The sequence below is a fragment of the Haliotis rubra genome, unplaced genomic scaffold, assembly GCF_003918875.1.
Source record: "Haliotis rubra isolate DU_JTF1 unplaced genomic scaffold, ASM391887v1 Scf40, whole genome shotgun sequence".
Taxonomy (NCBI): domain Eukaryota; kingdom Metazoa; phylum Mollusca; class Gastropoda; order Lepetellida; family Haliotidae; genus Haliotis; species Haliotis rubra.
Window position 1 is genome coordinate 3245918 of NW_025767080.1, and position 21721 is coordinate 3267638.

The following is a 21721-nucleotide window of genomic DNA, read 5'->3' on the forward strand; positions in this document are numbered from 1 at the left end:
TTAATTTGATTCAAATCTCCCTACATTAGTTGAACTGTTATCTGCGACATTTGAGAAATAGGAGAAAAAGGTCTCTATTACAAAGAGCTGTTGCTAAGGATACTGATATGTCGCTAAGGCTATTGATTTGTATCTGTCGTTAGTTCATAGAGGGAAGCAGCACCCTGATGAATGAAAAGAAAGCAAGTTCTGTCATATTTACAATGGCTTATTCTGTGTTCAGCGTTTCCAGCTAGTTCACTCATTGTTACCATGGTAACTGTATATTGCAATTTTAAACATTTGAAGGTATTCCTTGTTATCTGTTACTGCATATAATATGTGATCAAATCAAAATAGGATTATCATTGTTACCATGGTAGTTCTTAAATAATAATCATAAAATATAAAATGAAAAGGAGCCGAGATACTTGCTTCATTTTCAGAAATTTCTGAAACTATGATAATCTACACATATTCTAGACTTGCATGGGTTTGTTTTGGTGTTTGTTTCAGGGTCTGCATGACAGACGACATGGCAGCTTACCATATAGTTTTGCATACTCAACATCCACATGTAGTAAAACTTAAACAACTATGATGTGATGTAAAGGAATTCTATAAACACAGTGGGCTGTGGGGTAGCCTAGTGGTTAATGTGTTTGCTCGTCACGCCAAAGACCAGGTTCAGTTTCCCTCAAGGGCACAATGTGTGAAGGCAATTTCTGGTGTTCCCAAGAAACAATGATGTAAAAAAAATTGAAAAAAAAAAATGGTTTCCTTCCATCCCATTTCTCAATCATTGACTGTTCAACTACCCTTTAGAAGCTGGTATATGTCAACCTATCTTACTTGTATATTGCTTTTATTACCGTTGCGGCAGCGTAGCCTAGTCGTTTAGGCTTTGGCTCGTCATGCCGGGTTCTATACCAGGGGTACTGTCTGTGGGACCCACATCTGGTATCCCCCTACATGATATGGCTGGAGTGTTCCGGAGAGCGGTGTAAAACCATACTCACTCAATCACTTCTGTTGCAATTATATGTTTGTATATATGTAACTATGGAATGAATATTTTTTTTTTTTTAAATTCCAATTTTTTTTCTGGTGTTCCCCACCGTGATATTGCTGGAATATTGATAATAGCATCGTAAAAATAAACTCATTCACTATGGACACAGGTATGCATTTGTATGAAGAAGTTAATCAGTGATTGGACAAAGCAGTATCAAGTCTGCTCAAACTAGTGGTTGACGGTGCGAGTGTCAGGGCTGGATGGACAAATCAGCCGGGGAGCAGGAATAATCAGTCTGTGCACATAAAACTGCAGGTTGTGTCAAGGATTAATCACATGCCATGATAAAGAGAAAGACTCCATCAAGGGTTAATCAGACTCCACACTAAAGAAAGAGTTTGTGCGAAGGTTTAATCACATCTCACGAGTCCATGTAATCAACTCACAGGGAAACCATTCAAAATTACCAAAGTACACCTTTCACTTCATGAACCCAAATTTTATCCAGCCTTAAGGCTATCTTCTAACAGAATATGCACAATCTCACAATCCAAATTCAGCAACATGTTGCAAGAGTCTTAATTCTTTCTCCGAAAATTGAATTTGTGACACATTTATTCCACAAGGGAGGGATGTTACAAGCTGAATCGATAGAGCGATCATACAGGACCTCGAGGTCTTACAGATGTGGTACTCTGCTTTAAGTATGACAGCATTAGGCAATAGGACAGCAACTGCTACTAACTGGAGTCAGCCCCTTTTCACAAATAAATCAAATTTGAAGCGGCTCAGTTTGATTACACATTTGGAAAAATGGCTTCCAGGTCTTGTGGACATTTTATTGATTTGTTTTTTCCCCTTTGATTTTGGCAGCTGGGGCATTTTAAGACTCTTGCCACATTCCAACTCACTCCTTAGAATTTTCGGGGGATCATTCCTAATCCAGATCAATGAAGTCTCAACAAAGTGAATGCGTTTTTGGCTGCTTGGCGAATACGTGGTGTTATTCTCAGACAGACTGTTGCCAAACTGGGAACGGTGTAAAAAATAGCATTCTTGATAAGACTTTTGTTGTTACACATATAATGTTGACAGAATTGTTTCAAACATTTTTAAGGCTGAATGTAAAGATATCAAACACCTGCAGGTATTTTTCAATCTCATTTCAAACGAAATACCACAAATACCGGATTGTTAAATGTCAATCCGATGTTTTTATATGAATCACATGTTGGTTTTCAGAAATAGACACATTAGTTTCTGCTGAATGAATTGTTAGACCTGGTAGTGGAGTAACAGATTGTTGTTTAAAAATGTAGTCATGAAGATTTGACTACGGTGGTCCATAAACAATTGAGTTGACCAGGAAACCTGTGACTGAAAACATCAGCAACCCGACCATTACGAGGCAGCGAAATACAGCAGGTTACCGACACTAAAAAATAATTATGTCCATAAGGTTTGTTTTAGGCGTGTAAGTCATAAATGTAGACTATTGTATACAAATAAAATTTAAAAGAAGCCCTGAACATTTGATTTCTCAGGGCTGAGGCAATATAGACTTGCCAAATCCTTGTCGACTTTTTATGCATTATCAAGGGTGTGGGAGACAGATTACACTTTACATAACCACCAGTGTAAATGAAGATCTTGTAAATGACGTTTCTTTATCTATATATTCACTCATTGCACTGACTCAGCATTCACCTGATGAAGGAGCAAGAATTAGCTCTGAAACGTCTTATAAAGAATAAAAAGAAGTTCTTATCCATAAAAACGTGTCCTGTATTTACACCAGTGTAAATGTAATCAATAATGAATGTCAAGTTGATTCCATGGTCTGGTGGGTGGGTGAAGAACTGTCCTGGAAACCTACTGCATGAAATAGGGATATGTTCTTTATCAGACAGTTATCCAAATATTGGCAGGTTTAAAGTGGAATAACACCTGAGTCAGTGAAAGTTGTTTCACCCTACAGTGATCACTGCTACAGCGATATCCTATCTGCCTGTAGATGGTCGGAGCTGGACAATCCATGTAGAGCAATGATTCAGTTTGCCAGGTTATGACGGCACACAACCATGGCACTGTACACCATCCAATCCTATTCACAACTTACAAGCATGAGGTACATGTAGTCAGGTCTACATCCACAAGATCAGTCAAACTAACTGAAAATAGTGTCTCTCATATGTATAAAAGCAGGACTTATCTCTGTTCATGAACATGCATTTGGCGGTGACCAATTACAGGAATCGCACAATCAACCCAATCTTAATTACAACCCAATTTCAGAGGGGATATATAATGACAGTCTTAAGTTAATCAAGTGTTGACGTTACAATCATGCTTTTAGTTGATGGCTGTGAAATATGGGCAACCAGTCAATGACTGATTCATATCTTTAAAGCCTAACAGAGTATTTTGCCATCATTGATGAAAAGTTCCATAAAATTAATAGTTCATACAAAAGAGTAGAAAGCATATCTCCATATTTAAGAATCCAACTCACCGCTACAGCTTCCCTGAATACAGTTGTAGGCCAAGGTACATGCACACCCTACTTACTTACTTACTGACTGACTGACTGACTGATGGAGGTGGTTGTAAGATAACATTATCTGTGGTCAAGGGCACCTTGTACCACCTACTGCTGCATCCTTGTGAACTACATCCTGCACTACATCGCGGGCTAATCACAAATATTACTGATATGCTTTGGTCATACGCAATCTCCTTCCCTAACAACATTTAAAGTTGCTCTGAAAATTAATATGTTCTGGATATTTTATGCTTTTTACTTAGGGCTATGAACATGCATCTGTGGGTGGATAAGACCTAAGTTATTACAAGAGCAATTGTGTCATACGACTTATATGAAACGAATGTGATATTTTGTATTGCCCAAGCAAGGAGGGCAATACATAATTTTGCACGCGTTTCGTTTAAATCGTATGACACACTTGCTCAAGTGTAATAATTTTTGTATTATCCATTTTATTCTTCTACATTTGTGAAGTAAAACATGGTAACCAAGTGTGTCGGCCCTTTTCACTGACATCATGTTCAATTGTTAAATGACGCCATAGACGACAAAATACAGAAACAATGGTTACCAGGCAAAAGTGATATGTTGCATGTACACATAAGATATATATGACACTGGTTATGTTCCACCATATGGGTAATAAAGATTACTGTATTATCATCTCTATTGCAATGATGACACTAACCCGCAATTATAGATGTCAGCAAAACATGCTCACAGGCAATGTAGCATTTCAATATGCACAAAACAAATTAAAAAAAACACCAGCATGACAAATCTGGAGAATTTCAAAAACATTTCTGAACTAGCAAGATATTTTCTCGAGAAATTAAAAACTTAACTAGGATGACATTTTGTGAAGAAATGCACAATTAAGCCAGGTTGTCATGAAGATATTTGTACAAGATGTTACAGGGACACCTGCAGGGTAATGTAGGACTCCGCTCCACATCTGTAAGAGGTCATACCACATCTGTAAGAGGTCATACCACATCCTTGGGACAAGTTGTAGGGACAACAGTGTCCACGACCTTCACACTAAACAGGCACCTTGACCTGAAGTCACCACCAATACTTAATGGTCCTTCATCCAGAGGTCAACAACATCACTACTTCATCACATGTGAGAGACAAGTCAGTGGTAAAAAAGGTGAGCATTCCTCCCATAAGGCAGATGCTGACCAATATCATTGTTTTAGTTGGTTTGTTGTTTTACGCCGCACTCAGCAATATTCCAGCTATATGGCAACGGTCTGTAAATAATCGAGTCTCGACCAGACAATCCAGTGATCAACAGCATAAACATTCTACACAGTTGGGATACGATGACATGCGTCAACCCAGTCAGCGAGTGACCACCCGATCCCGTTAGTTGCCTCTTACGACAAGCATGGGTTGCTGAAGACTAATTTTAACCTGAATTTTCACAGGTCTATTGTTTTAAAATCAGTAGGCTAAAAGTGAATAAATTCACGTGAACAATGAGTAAAGTTAACATTGTCAGAATTGATGTTAACTTTAAAATCTCCAATTGGGCTTATCACTTAAATATTTCCAATATGCTGAAGAATATACAGGCTCAATTTAGTGAGACCTTTGGTTGCACCTGCTCTTTGAAAAGCAAAATATCAACATCCACTGGGTACAAGTTGTTATAATTCTGAGATTTGTTATAATTATGAGAACCGTGCAGGTTCTAAATGTTTAAACTGAGCCCCTGAGCCCCGATCACAACTCATTCATAACTTCATTGGGTGACAATTACTCAGAAAAAACATTTGTGTACTTGAAGTTAGTTCACTGTCTTGAAATCTTGGAAGAGGAGACCAGCTTCATTGCAAGTCTGAACATTAATTTTCGCCACCTTGTGAATGATAGTGTTAAGATGTAGTACCAGAAGCAGGTATTTCAAGAACCTTTAGAAGTTTGTTCAGGAATGAAGAAGATATGAAACCCCTATGGATTCTTTATTGATTGTAATATTACAGGGCTACTTCTTGCCCTGCATCAGGTAAATGCTGAGTAAATATATTGCTCAAATAAATCTGTACAACAGTAAAACTGATGGATCATTTAAGATGACAATGTTTCAAACTCATTCTTACGAAAAATACTGGTGACTTGAAAATGTTGTCTGATTGTCTGAAAAACATGTTTGACATTCATATCGGAGTCTTGTTAGTTACGGTCATCAATTCTTTACAGGAGCTTTACAGAATGTATCCCGCTACACATAACCGATACACTGGCCCCTGGGACCAATGTTAGTGCCAGCTCACACTAAGCCCCAACTCTCCGTAATCAATCTACAGGAGCCAGACTGAGTAACTCAAACTCTATTTCCATCCAAAATGAAGTAAAGCAAGTTTTCTTGAAACAGTTTCTCCGAATGAGAGAATGGTTCTATGGCATGTGTGATGACAAGCAAATCATGCCGGAATCACCAGGCCAGGATATTGGCAATAACACCGATCGTTTAAACCGAGACTGCAAACATCAGATAACCTGTCTATGACCTCAGCATCAATTTGTTGCATTATTACAAAAACTCCCCCTACTGATGTTATCGATTTCCAAAAGTCCCTGTTCTAAACGTCATCCATTATGAATGAGCTGCTCCTGTTCCCCACAAAGTGCCCTGTCCACCACACTTGTCTCAGTGTGCCGGCAGAAGCCAGCATGGAGACCAAGTACTTCCCAATGTGTGTCAAGAGAGGGCATCACACAAGAATAACTGGCTCATCGGCAAGCACAGCATGGTTCAAAATTACTTGTATTAGATACCAGAGGAGGACAGATTTATTATGGCAGTTAAGTTCCCAGTACCTCAGGCACATTTAGAAACCTTAACCTACGAGATGACCACGCACTATTGTTCCTGAAGTGGATGCTCAGCAAGATATTTACTTGCCACTCAGAAGTAAAACAAGGAAACCATTACACAAAATTAAGAGAGATGTTCAGGGTTTTACCTAGACATACAAAACTGATGGTTAATTTCAAAAGTATTTTCAGGAAATATGAAGGACCAATACAGTAATGTCATTTCTAGTCAAGGAGATTGTACTATGCAAATTACAGTGCATTCTGAGGGACATATGGACCTTATATTTTTCTGGATAAAATCTGAACATTTGTACATACAGAAAGGACATTCCTGCACCATATTGCTTTAATACTGGACAAACACGCAATGATGACACATGTTTAAAAGACAGGCTAATTCACAAATACACCTAGGGATTTAGGAATTGAGATGGGCGATACCGATGTGAAAATGGAAAAGAAGGGTTGGGGGCAGTCCTTACCACACAAAGCTGCTATCTAGCTCCTTAGTGACGTAACATTCTGTGAGTTTGTCAGGGTTCAAATAATCCTCCTTGTTCCACTTATATACTGAAAAAACCCTAGGTAAATCGCTCTGCTTGTCCAGTGGCTGACATAAAGAAATGTGCTTTATTCTGAGTGTCACACATTGAGGTAGCCAGCGTCACCATTACCCAACTCAACTCAACTCACCATTACCTATATCAAGTTACAGCATAACATTGATTGTGAACGTGGCCTTTGTCTAGGATTCTTAACAAGTGCATTTGGCAGATAAATAGTAATTTTGTTGAAAATGTGGCTTATCCTAAAAGTTCTTTTCTTTTTGAAGAGATACAGTAATATTGTCAAATGTAAAATGTCATAATACTTTCATACACCCCTTCCTTTTTATTGGACACGTCATTAGTGGAATCAAGGTCACATACCATTGACTGGCAAGTTGCACTGTATGTCATTAAAATATTAACAAGATTTTTAAATCTTTCCTGATACTTGCTGGTCACTATTTCCAATTATTTACATCCAAGAACAATATAAATCATTTAAGAGCCAAAACATTCATTGTTCTTCCACTGATACAATAAAGGTATGTTTAAAATATGTAAGTTGATATATGTATATATTGAAAAAGGGTCATCCGGTAAGCCAAGCTCTCGTTCTAGATGACTCAATCTGCTAGTGTTACAGATGTACTTCTACTTTTGTAATATGAATAGTGAAAGAGACAAACTGCTGTGGTTATTTGAAATAATACATCCTCATTTCCAGCCCAGACTTGTTATGTTGTTTGAACTTGAATTCAAAACTCTCTGAAGAGAAATATAGGCGTGTACCCGAGAATCCTTATCACAAGAAACAAGTAAGTTCTTCTGATACATTCACTTCAACATTGTTAAAGATCTTTGACTTCAAGTGAATCCTAATCCCCTATTTTAACCCAGTACATCTTATCATACTAGTATGAAAAAATTATTCTGCTCTTTGTCAGAATTTTCAACCCAGGAGAGGTGTAACCACAGAGTAGGCTGCAATTCCACATGTAGTATGATATTATTGGTTCAATACATTTTCGATCCCCTTACATCTAATTATTTCATAAGTTCACATTCCATTTTTCCGCTGTTGAAACACAACCCTGAATCGTTTGCTTTCAATCTGAGACTGAAGTTTGGATATCGTATGGCAGAAACATACAGGCTAGAGGACAACTGAGCGAGTGAGTGGGTTGAGTTTCCGCCGCTTTCAGCAATATCCCAGCAATATCATGGTGGGGGACACCAGAAATGGGCTTCACACATTGTACCCATGTAAGGAACCAAACCCGAGTCTTCGGTGTGACGAGCAAATGCTTTAACCACTAGGCTACCCCACCTAGCCAACTGATAAATACTAGTAAGATAATCTGCATAAGATGTTTTTTGACATGTAGCAATACAAATCGGTCATTATTCATGTTTTCTTACACTAGTAGAACTTATTGCCAAGCAGGGTTGTGAACTGATGTATTGTATTGAGGATTTCATATCAGATTTCCATAATGTACCATATACCATACCATTTGGTTACCATACTGTATCACTGTAATGTTATACCACTACAACTAGAGTGAGTGAGTGAGTGAGTTTAGCTTTACGCCGCACTCAGCAATATTCCAGCTATATGGCGGCGGTCTGTACAAAATCGAGTCTGGACCAGACAATCCAGTGATCAACAGCATGAGCATCGATCTGCGCAATTGGGAACCGATGACATGTGTCGACCAAGTCAGCGAGCCTGACCACCCGATCCCGTTAGTCGCCTCTTACGACAAGATAGTCGCCTTTTTATGGCAAGCACATGGGTTGCTGAAGACCTATTCTACCCCGGATCTTCACGGGTCCACTACAACTAGAAAGGTACCAGTAACTGCATCATTTAGGCATTAGGATGGGGCTGAAACGTTCAGGATAATCATGAAATGCCAGGACTGGTTGGATAATAAGCAGTTTTTATCAATAAAAAGATACCTCAAGAGAGAATTCTTACTCAAATGCCTTAAACATCGCTATTATGCGGCTATTAAGTTGCTCAACTATCACTGGCTGCATCTCAAATGATACAGTGCCCATTTGGAACTAAACTATCCTCAAAAAAACATTACCGAACGATTGAGGGTATTTAGATGCAGCCTACAGTCTTGAACTTCAAGGAGCTATTTACAGAATTGCAATGATCTTACAGGCTAGCATGCCTCTGCTTGTCTTACACAAACTGTTAATGTCAGACCACAGGAAACAACTACGAAACATTTAATTTGCACTGACCTTCAAACAAACAATAATGACTAGTTTTTTCTCACACTTAAATAACACATACGAAAATAGTTGGCATAGCTGTGAATACCCACACCAGAGAAGAGATAAAATGTCACCGGTAATATATCAGCCTGTTAGCACTGTACTGCCGACACAGTAGTTTTTTAATATTCACTGCAGACGTGCTGTATCACGTATGTCAGTCAAGCGTTTTCATAACAGATATTCAAAATGTTGGTATGGTTTAAAAACTTCAATGTTAAGGGATGAATATTTTATCTTCAAAGATAACCATGAATTATCTTTTTCTAAATATGGCTGAACGTGCGCGCGCGTTTCGTGGGACAGAATCTGCAGCAGGAAAGGTGAAGACTATCCCTACTTTGCTCCCTGTACCAAAATCAACAAACTACCACAACCATCTTTGTATCTGTAGGTCTAGACTAATGCTTAGTCTCTGAATATATATATCATTTTGATAGTAACAAAAAAAAAACATTTAAATTGAAAAGGAGCCCCAGTGAGTTAGGAGATTCAGGGGAATTCTTGACTTGCTTCATTTAGGGATGTAGCATTGCAGGGAGGGCTAGGCATTATGGAAAATAATGTGGTCAGGGACTGTGAGACAGACTACTGAAGGTCCAACCATTACAGGATTTGTCCAACCTGCTAGTTACCATGGTTACTCATCCTTTACCAAATATCCATCCAATCCTCTTTTCAGTCACAGCGAGTGATGGAAGCCTCCCAACAGCGAGGATCCAAATAAGGCAGTTGTTCAACAAGCATCGATTACTGAGGACCTGTGTTGCAATCCCATGGGTCATTACAAGAAACAGTGGGAAACTCCAACAACCATACATCATCTAGAGATGAGCTTCCACTTGAAAACAAGAAGACAAACTGCTTCCTATAATTCAAGCCACACATGAGACAAAGTGTAAAAAAAGGTCAGAAAGAAGTCGGAGGTCCTATATCTACAGCCGCGTCAAAAGTTTCTATTTTCTCAGTTCCCAGGTTTCAGATTGGGATATTAACTAACCTCAGGAAATGGAAAAAAATCTCAAGGGAAAGCAGTATCAAATAAATCACCCCACAGGGTTTAAATTTTTTGTTAAGAAAAACTATTTGGCCCGAGGCTGATAGGACTACTACAGAGTTTACTATGGAACTCTAGGAATGTAACATTTGGTAGCAGTCATGTGACTGCTGGTGACAAACAGCTTTATGTCAGCTCATGTCGCCTAGAATTAATGCTACAGCGATCATGGAAAAACAACTGTGTTCCCCCTGTTTTTCCTGTCTTCATCCAGTACATGGCTCAAATTTCCAAGTAGTTTTTGGCAACCTAGTTTGGCAAGACTGAACATTAGAAACTACAGACTTGAGAGACTCAACACAAGGCACATTTCTCTTGAACTGCTCCAAAACTGAATTTTAAAAAAAAGGAAAAAAGGAATGAGTGAGTGAAACTTGTTTTACACTGATAGTCAATTAAGGAAATGGTCTGGAACTAGTGGCAACAGAACCTAGCAACATCATAAAATGTCACTTAAACCAGACATTTTGCTTCCACCTTTGAGGAATCTAAATGAAGCACTTCTCTCCAGCAACTCTGGAAGAAGAATGTGTATAAATAGAATTATTATCTAAACATTTAGTATCATGGTTCCACAGAATGAAGATTGTTGACTTTAGAGCGACCCATGTGTACATAAGCCCCCTCTAATGTCCTTTATGGCTTTTGGTTCCACTGCGGCATGCAAAAAATGTCTTGCCCCACCTACAAGGTTGAATAAACAGCTGTGTCGACTGGCAGACAGGTTCCAACTGTTCACACCTTGGCCACAGGATCAGCCTACAGGAAACAGAGGTAATCATTATTAGCAGCAACAGAGGTGGAGAACAAGCTGCTGTAATGTCACTGAAGTCAACACCCCTTGGCCAAGTATGAACTGTTGCAGTCTTTAAATTGAGGAACGGTTTCAATAACTTGACCCTCGGTGCTGGAACAGTTGCGATGTTGATGACTGGACAGCCCAGCTACTGAGTGGACAGCCTAGTTAGTGGACGAACAAAGTTGGGAAAATGGCCTCAAGTTCTTTACTAATTGCAGGAAGCCAATTAAAACAAACAGTCTGAAAAACATGCTGGGCTTGTCCCTAGGGTTCTGAAGACAGATTGCCATTGTGTGACTAGAAACGGGCTCACAGATCACAGAGCTTATCTGAAGGCTCTGAAGTGTAGAGACCATGGCTAGAGAATTAAATTCCCTCTGCTGATTAATCCCTGTGATGTACATCCTACGTCCATTGCAATAATTCAGATTTACCTCTTCAACATGAGGTACTGGGGAATTATTCCAGAGTCCAATTCTCCTGGTTCCCCGTGTTTGGTCTGCAACAAAGCATAGCTCACTGATTACAGTCCACACCCATCTCCATGGAGACCACAAGACCCATATATCTATGATGACATTAGAACATAGTTGTCTGTTGACTTGTAACTCTTCAAAGTATTGCTCATGATGAAAAACCCTCCTTATCTTAGCATGAAGCATTGTGGGTCTGGTACCCATTTAGGAAATTATGAAGACTCGGAATACAGTTACTTTGTTCAAACTGGGTCTGGGTAAAGTATTCATAAAATGTTTTATTGATATGCATCATAAATCTGAAGCACACTGTGCAGTCAAAGTGGTGTTTGATTAACTTCAAACAAACTTGCAGGGACTGCCAAGTTGGTCAAGTGTCCACACAAGTGTAACGCCCTCACAAGTCTCATTGGTCAAGTGTCCACACAAGAGTAACACCCTCACAAGTCTCATTGGTCAAGTGTCCACACAAGTGTAACACCCTCACAAGTCTCATTGGTCAAGTGTCCACACAAGTGTAACACCCTCACAAGTGTCTCATTGGTCAAGTGTCCACACAAGTGTCACGCCCTCACAAGTGTCTCATTGTTTAAGTGTCCACACAAGTGTCACGTCCACACAATTGTCTCAAAAACGTGTAGAAACTGAACATATATTTTAATGAACAAAGAATTTTCTGGATTTCATCTTTTTATTCTTTGATACATTTTGGGGCCGGAATAGGCCCCGAAAGGTTTGTAGTATCAAAGAATAAAAAGAAGTTGAAATCCAGAATTTTTTTTATGTTCATCAAATAGCATCTTCTAAAAAGCCAATCAAGCATATATCTTAATGTATATATGATTAGACACTATTGCTAATATCCTTCTTCCAAGGCTAGTCCACTGCTGATTCAGGTTTTGGAAGAATAAACACTTATCAGTCAAGATTTCCACTATTCAATCAACAAAAGACATGTGGTCATTTTTCACCCCAAAAATGTTCCTTAAATACTGATTATGAATAATACCTTCAATCCATGACAACATCCAAATTAGACAGGAATATTGTTCATAAAACTATTCAACTGTACATTTGGAAGTCAAAGAGACTTATCAATGAATACAAAGGTACTGAAAAGCAGACACTTACCAGCCAACTACATGACAAAGAAAGAAAGCCTCTCCAAGGAGAATACAGACCTTTAAATTCTCCTTACCATTACTATGGCAACCAGAGATTCTACAGATAAGCTGTTAAATGATTATTTTGATAAACTGGTTGTGGTGGTGGTGTTTATGTTGGTAATCTGATAGCACCCTTGTATCTGCAGTATTGAATCGTTTCCCTGGTCAGTAATGCCACAACAGTCAGTGCCCTAATGCACTTACACTAATGCTTAGTCTCTGAATATATATAATTTTGATAGTAACAAACAAGCCCATTTAAACTGAAAAGGAGCCCTAGGGAGACCAGAGATTCAGACCCTGAGGAAATCTAGACTTGCTTTATTTAGGGCTTTAGCACTGCAGAGAGGCTTGGCAGTAGGGAAAAGAAATGTGGTTCAGGGACTGAGACATAATTCACTAAGTAGTCTTCGTACAGCTGTGTCTTAAGTGTTTCTTACAGTATACAACTTGTTATAATTACTTTGTGAATGTGCTTCATCCATAAAATACTCCTTCATTTTTTCATAATCACATATACTACTCAAAATAAGTTAAAGAACACCTAATTATTTCAGATCACTGCATGTATTGCCATGGTAAATTAACTAACTTTGTTTGAGCAATATATCAGAGTAATTGATACACAAATTTGTTTCCTTGCACTTATTCATATAGATTTACCATTAGGTGTGGTCTCAATAATGTTTTCATCAATATTAAGACCAATATGATACAAACCTATCATTCTATTTAGCTCTGCCCCCAATAACTATGATGTTATTAGTATTTTTTTCTATATCAATTACTATGACTACCCAGACGGAACATATGCCCTAAGTGACCATTGACAGGCTGTTGAATATTTAATGCCCCCTGAACATGATGAATAAGAGAAGTTCACTGATCCAAATTTCATTTAGTTAACACCAAAGAAATACCATGTTTTCATATATATTTTATTCCAAATTAAATTTTTGGCGGAGTTGAAAGGTAATAGACAAAAATGATTAACATATCTGATATAAATAGATATGCCAAACCATAACCATGGTAACCTCTGAAATGAAATTAAGGCTATTAAATGGGTATTATGAGCAGTTTTTCTGTGCTTGATTTAAGGAAATGAAACCTGCCTGTACCTGTTGCAACCTAAGGAAATAACCAGGTTGCACCTTCTGTCAATATGAAATTATATACAATGCTTGTTTGGTACAGATATATCAGGAACATGATTATAACAAAATAATTCCATGTCGAATAAGATCATTTTATCTTACAGCACAAAATGTCATGACATGAAGTTGAATGAACAGTAAGATTCATTTAGTGACTGCCCATGTAGTCATAAGTCACTGCTTCAAAGCCAGATTCTCGTACATAGTACAGTGAAATGTCAGCAATACTAGGACACAGGAACATTTTTCCATGACCCGTGAAGGTCTGGGTTAGAATTAACCTTCAGTAACCCATGCTTGTCGTAAGAGGTGACTAACGGGATCGGGTGGTCAGGCTCGCTGGCTTGGTTGACAAATGTCATCAGTTCCCAATTGCGCAGATCGATGCTCATGCTGTTGATCACAGGATTGTCTGGTCCAGACTTGATTATTTACAGACCGCCGCCATTTAGCTGAAATATTGCTGAGTGGCGTAAAACTAAACTCATTCACTCACATTGTTCCATGACATGGAGTCCAAGAATCAATAGTAACACTAACTTGCTCCTGTTTTCACATTCTCTAAAATAACAGTAAATCTGTACAGTTTGGTTAAGTTTTTGTAATGAATAAAATATGTGGTGTAATTATTTCTGGATAAATTAAGAGGGCTGATATCTTGAAAATACTAACATGCACTCGGTGCAAACTGAAATCAAGCCTCGATTTTACTTATTTTTATTAATCTGCAATGAGATAATGGAACATTTTAACTAATTAACTCTCCATGTACTTAAAACCCATAACCCCTGACCCCATCCAACCTTCACCTTATATTTCAACTTGATCTTAACTATCCAATATTTGCACCATTCCATGTAACTCAAAACCAAACTTTCACAACGATCTGTGACACCATCTATTCTTCTGAACCTACACACACACTCCCACTTACAGCTTTCCCCCCTTCCTTACCCCCATGATTCTCATTCACTACCCTATCTCCAGGCCTGAAATCATTCCCATGCCAACTTAGAGATGTCACTTGGAAGATTAATCAAGCTGATTTGGTGCAAGACCTGATAGACTTTATCCTGTTTCATCTGATTAAGATCCCTTTTTCTGCAATAAATTGTCTGGAAATTCAAGCAATTAGCAGGAAGCACTTCTCAGTATAGTCTGTCTGGAGTTCAAGTGAGAACTATGTAAGGGGCTTAGTGGTGAGTACCACTTTTCTTGAAATTATGGACCCTATAGTACCCTCTAAATAACACTTTATATGAATTTAATCAGAACTTGATCCCAAAGGGCATAAAACCTGTTCTTTCTAATTGTCTCATATTATCCTTTCAATGCCAGATGTTTTGAATAATTCATACTGGTAGTTTTTAATGGCACCATAACTCTTTCAACATTGATGTACAATAGAAGACAATCGAAGACAAAGAAAGTAAAGTATTAATTGTTAACCACTAGTACTAATCACTGTTTAGACAGTGGGGGAACAGAGGATATCAAGGAGGGAACCTTTTAATTTTAAAACAGACGCAAAATATGAAGTCAATATTTCAAGGTATGGACCAGAATGTCAACCAATAAGATACACAAAAGGCCTTTTTTGAGCTTGTATTTTTAACTAACGTTTCGTGGAACTTCATATAATGCAAACATACCAAACATTCTGGACATCAAGTTTCCACCAAAAGTCAGATCTTATCTCCCCCATTCTTTGAAACCCGCCATCAACGCACCCTCTCCCCCTTTAAACCACGCGTTTCTCTATCAACAGATTAGATGGCTGTATGTAGGCAAGCTCCCCCATGATGTCGCCGGCCCTGCGAACATCGGCTGGCGCTTCTCTACTCGTCGTTTTCGCAAGCAAACATTATTAACGAACAAAGGCGAAGCGCCAACACATTGAGGGCCGCGGCGACAACAGCGAGAAGCGCAACTTGCATGATTTTCACGGACAGCGCAACGCGAGAAAACAGATCCACTCTTTCTAAATATTGACGGTGGGGCTATACCTCACGACTGCCCCCCACAGCCAGTACAAGTACTGCAGTCTACTTAAACAAGATCTAAACCCAGAAAATTCTCCATCCAGACAAAAGGTACACTCAAATATCGACTGTTAAACTTTCACTTTAAATCAACTGACGTTAAAAGAAAACTGCCGACAACGCTGTTCCCACTTTCTTACCATTATGGAACCTATTTCATTGTTAAACTGACAGATCGCACTGGGAACAGTGGTAGTTTTTTAAAGGCACGTCTCAAATCATTCAAATCCTGTACTTACCGAGCTCACAATATCACACAAGCCTCTTGGATGTATAATTCCTCTCGATCTGTGTGATTTTTTTGCACTCCTAGCTGAGTAAGGCAAAGCGACCTCAGGCAAAGCAATCGCCGCAACTTCCAAGTCTTTCAGTAACAGCCGCGCTGGATGACATCAGCCGGTCACGTGACCCAATGGTAAACATGCACGAGATTTTCAGACGACTGGATAACGCGGTGTTACTGACAAGCGGCCGAGAGGTATAAAGATGGCATCATGTTCAAGAGCTTACGAGTGAATGTAATCAGCAGCTTCTAGGAACAAGGAGCGGCAGTTTGTTTCAGCTTAGCTTCTGGAAACTCCTCAAACATGAGAAATATTTGTCTGATATCTTTTTCAGCCAAAATCAAATATTATGTCATATTTATGAGATCGCGTTGACATTTCCAATGATCTCAGGACATAAGATGGAGTCTTGGATATTAGCTGAGATTACATTGGTTAATGTTTAATTTCCCCATTAAATCATTTTCCTTACAACATCGGAGGGTGAAGCGGTGATTACTTGCTATGATTGAAAGATAACTGTTAGAGCCCTCACAGACAAAGCCTTTGTTCAAACACATTCGAGAACCATGGTGTAAAATAGGATCGGGATCGTTAACACTGTAACAGTGAAGATATGTTTCTTGAATTACACCCGTCGTTTGTGGTCAGAATTATGTAAGAAATGTTTTATATAAATAAACATTAAAAAAGTCTCCAAGGCAATGCATTCTCAACAATTTAAATTAAATATGTCAGTTTATATAGAGTATAGCGATGGCTAACACACATCAATGACGGCCATGCTTGACGAATTAACCTTGTAATGTATCGCCAAGTAGATGTTTAATAGATGGTGGCGTCGGAAAATATCGTGCGTAAAACATCTTGAGGCTGTAATCACTTTATGATTATATTGGGATAAGCTGCAGGCTTTTTTAGACACGACAGACGCATCTCTTGTGGTAAACATATTTTCAACATGCTTTGAAGTGGTATATAGGTAGTTGTGATATAAAACTGCCAAATAAATATCAAAATACGTAATCTAGTACATGGTTATTCAGTGTATTGGTTTGAACGCAGTATTAAGCTATATATTAAAATGTTCTTCAAGTCTTGTCCACTTTCAGACGTTGACTAACCCGAAGATAAGTGGTGTACGATTGAATACATCATCATCATACATTGTACAACACTGTGTGTACATTTTGTTTCTGTGTGTGTCATTGTTCGCGCCTTTTGATGTTATGTACAACGTTGTTAACACATTTTGATATTGTATACGGCGTTGACACATTTCGATGCTGTATACAACGATGTGAACACATTTTGATATTGTATACGACGTTAAGATATTTCGATATTATATACAACGTTGTTAACACATTTTGATATTGTACACCATGTTGACACATTTTAATATTGTGTAAAACGATATTGACAATTTTTGATATTACATACGACGTTGACACATTTTGCTATTGTATACAACGTTGACACATTTCGATACTGTAGATACAATGTTAACACATTTTAATCTTGTATACGACGTTGACAAATTTTGATACTGTATACGACGTTGACACATTTCGATGCTGTATACAACGTTGTTAACACATTTTGATATTGTATACAGTGTTACACATTTTAATATTGTGTACAACGGTATTAACACTTTTTGATATTGTATACACCTTTGACACATTTCGATACTATATACAACGTTGTTAACACAATTTGCTATTGTATTCGACGTTAACACATTTCGATACTGTATACAACGATGTTAACACATTTTGATATTGTATTCGACGTTAACACATTTTGATACTGTATGCAACGTTGTTAACACATTTTGATATTGTATACGACGTTGACACATTTCGATGCTGTATACAACGTTGTTAACACATTTTGATATTGTATACAGTGTTACACATTTTAATATTGTGTACAACGGTATTAACACTTTTTGATATTGTATACGACGTTGACAAATTTTGATACTGTATACGACGTTGACACATTTCGATGCTGTATACAACGTTGTTAACACATTTTGATATTGTATACAGTGTTACACATTTTAATATTGTGTACAACGGTATTAACACTTTTTGATATTGTATACACCTTTGACACATTTCGATACTGTATACAACGTTGTTAACACAATTTGCTATTGTATTCGACGTTAACACATTTCGATACTGTATACAACGATGTTAACACATTTTGATATTGTATTCGACGTTAACACATTTTGATACTGTATGCAACGTTGTTAACACATTTTGTTATTGTATACGACTTTAACACATTTCGATACTGTATACAACGATGTTAACACATTTTGATATTGTATACGACGTTGACACATTTCGATACTGTATACAACGATGTTGACGCATTTTGATATTGTATACGACGTCTACACATTTCGATACTGTATACAACGATGTTAACACATTTTGATATTGTACACAACGTTGACACATTTCGATACTGTATACAACGATGTTATCACATTTTGATATTGTATACGACGTTGACACATTTTAAATGTGATGCAGCACGTCTTCTTCCACACAAGAGGGATGTTCCAGGTGTGGTCCTCCAGACAACTGAGATGCAGTGTGTTCCTCCTGACTGGTGGGATGCAGTTTTCCTCCTGTCTGGTGTGATGCAGTGTTCCTCCTGACTGATGGGATGTAGTGTGTTCCTCCTGTCTGATGGGATGTAGTGTGTTCCCCTGTCTGATGGGATGCAGTGTGTTCTCTCCGACTGATGTGATGCAGTGTGTTCCCCCTGACTGATGGGATGCAGTGTGTTCCCCTGTCTGATGGGATGCAGTGTGTCCCCCCTGACTGATGGGATGCAGTGTGTCCCTCCTGACTGTTGGGATGCAGTGTGTTCCCCCTGACTGATGGGATGCAGTTTGTCCCTCCTGACTGATGGGATGCAGTGTGTTCCTCGTGATTGGTGGGATGCAGTGTGTTCCTCCTGACTGTTTGGATGTAGTGTGTTCCCCCTGTCTGATGGGATGCAGTGTGTTCCCCCTGACTGATGGGATGTAGTGTGTTCCCCTGTCTGATGGGATGCAGTGTGTTCCCCCTGACTGTTGGGATGCAGTGTGTTCCCTCCTGACTGATGGGATGCAGTGTGTCCCTCCTGACTGATGGGATGCAGTGTGTTCCTCCTGACTGGTGGGATGCAGTTTGTTCCCCCTGTCTGATGGGATGCAGTGTGTTCCCCCTGACTGATGGGATGTAGTGTGTTCCCGTCTGATGGGATGCAGTGTGTTCCCCCTGACTGTTGGGATGCAGTGTGTTCCCTCCTGACTGATGGGATGCAGTGTGTCCCTCCTGACTGATGGGATGCAGTGTGTTCCTCCTGACTGATGGGATGCAGTGTGTTCCTCCTGACTGATGGGATGCAGTGTCTTCCTCCTGACTGATGGGATGCAGTGTGTCCCTCCTGACTGATGGGATGCAGTGTGTTCCTCCTGACTGGTGGGATGTAGTGTGTTCCTCCTGATTGGTGGGATGCAGTGTGTTCCTCCTGACTGGTGGGATGCAGTGTGTTCCTCCTGGCTGTTGGGATGCAGTGTGTTCCCCCTGTCTGATGGGATGCAGTGTCTTCCTCCTGACTGATGGGATGTAGTGTGTTCCCCCTGACTGTTGGGATGCAGTGTGTTCCCCCTGACTGATGGGATGTAGTGTCTTCCTCCTGACTGATGGGATGTAGTGTGTCCCTTCAGTTGTAGTGTACTTCTCTAGACTAGTGTATACTTCGACGGATTTATGATTTGGCTATTGCTCTTTAAAATACAAATAGAAACTCGCGGAGTTGTCAAATCTAATGCCAGCTCGTTATCAGACCGAGGGCCTGAGCTTGTAACGATCATGTACCGGGTTCCAGTTTCAGATGTGTACGTGCCCCTGTGATCATACACCGGAATAAAGAACAGCTAGACGTCTTTAAGAGAACCACAGAGTCGTACGTAAAGAGCTGAAGACCTCCTTGAATAAACAACTGCTACAATGGAAAGCACTGGATTGCCATGTCTAGATTCGATTATTTACCGACCGCCGTCATATAGTTGGAATAGTGTGATATCATGTATATACTATACGATACTATAAACAGATAAAACATGTTCTGTTTACATGGAGGACACGCTAGTTTACGCGTCCGTAGTCCACGTCATTGTATGTTGTAAGGTAAACACTACCAGACAGATTGTAAGCGGGTGGTGGCATTCGACCTCGACGCTGCGAGAAAGCCAACGTTAAAAGTCAGCGTCGTTTCTTTCAAATGTCATTGACAGGCCACTGGGAGTCGCGTGTGATAGCTTCCTATTTAGATGGCAGTTTAGTGAGAACAGACCACCGACAACGCCAGCAATGGGACCGACGTTCTATGTGACAATGTAGACATGATGAACATAGAGCCTCATACAGGTTGTTGAGGTTTCTCGGATGGAGGTGAGGTGAGGTGAAATTGGGTTATACGTCGTGCTTGGGAATATTTCGCTCATATGACGACGTGCATGCGTGTGTATGTGTATGTGCGGCTGCTTGTACTAGCCCAGACTGAAGCTGGTTTTATAGTGCTAACCCACTGAGATACCATGCGGCAGTGAAGCATGAATACCCCACTCAGACACATTATACTGACTCCGAGCCGACCAGTCCTTGTTGTACCCATTAATGCCAAGCGCCAAACAGGGACCAACAAGTGCCATATTTTAACGTCTTTTGGTATGACGCGGCCGGGGATCGAACCCGCGACCTTCCGCTCTCCACTACACCACGGAGGCGGTCTTCTCGGATGGAAAAAGGAAGTTGAGCGAATCAGCTACGATGGCGTCTTCGGTGTCCATTTGTGTACTCCAAACTCTGTCTTACATGTTGATATCACCACCGAATTGACGTCATCCGTTCTTAACACGAGAGTACGCCACAATAACCAAACAACATCTACCGGTATTTTGAAACTGTCTCACATTCTAATCGTGAGGGTGATGACAGGCAATTAGCACCTTTAGCTTTTTCAGATCATGCAGTTGAAATGGGTGTGGCGGTTCAAATTGGAATGGTTCATGTTAACCACCCTATACATTCTATTGCATCCTGACATATTACCGTGTTTAATTCAGGTCCCACTGTCACTCATGGTGATTGGCTGGTATTACAAATGTGTTTGGTGTTTTTGGCTTGTGATTGGCATCATGTCTTTGAATGGCATTTAGTGAGTGAGTGAGGTAAAATTTAAAGTCACATCGGCAATATTTCAGCAATATCGTGACTAAAAGTAGTTATAAATTCATAATACACACATCTAATATATAAACCCCTGTCAAAGAAGGACAGTCAAGTCACTAGAGTGAATGGCATTTAGAAGCGATACACAGCAGGGGTGGAAATAAGTTTAAAATTGCTAGTGTACTCGGTACAGTGGCACATGTAAAATCACTTGCCCTGATAATTTTCCCACTATACCAGCTGTTTTCTTGTTGATTTTTTTAAATAAACAACATAATTAACA

At 39.3% G+C, this 21721-nt stretch overlaps 1 protein-coding gene and 1 long non-coding RNA gene across 4 annotated transcripts in view; one reads left to right on the forward strand and one right to left on the reverse strand.

Moving 5' to 3' along the window:
* LOC124287427 (skin secretory protein xP2-like) overlaps window positions 1-16308 on the reverse strand; it is an 80855-nt gene extending 64547 nt beyond the window's left edge. Inside the window, exon 1 of one of the 3 annotated variants that reach the window (XM_046723974.1) lies at window positions 16145-16308. The gene's annotated coding sequence lies outside the window, so the exon portion shown is untranslated. Of the gene's footprint in view, window positions 1-3506; window positions 3594-16144 lie in introns of those variants that run through there. The other 2 variants (XM_046723967.1, XM_046723970.1) reach the window with 2 other exon arrangements.
* LOC124287428 lies at window positions 15713-19446 on the forward strand. Its single transcript, XR_006901268.1, has 3 exons — window positions 15713-15956; window positions 17302-17368; window positions 18745-19446. It is a non-coding gene; the product is annotated as an uncharacterized LOC124287428 (long non-coding RNA).
* The last annotated feature ends 2275 nt before the right edge of the window (window positions 19447-21721 follow it).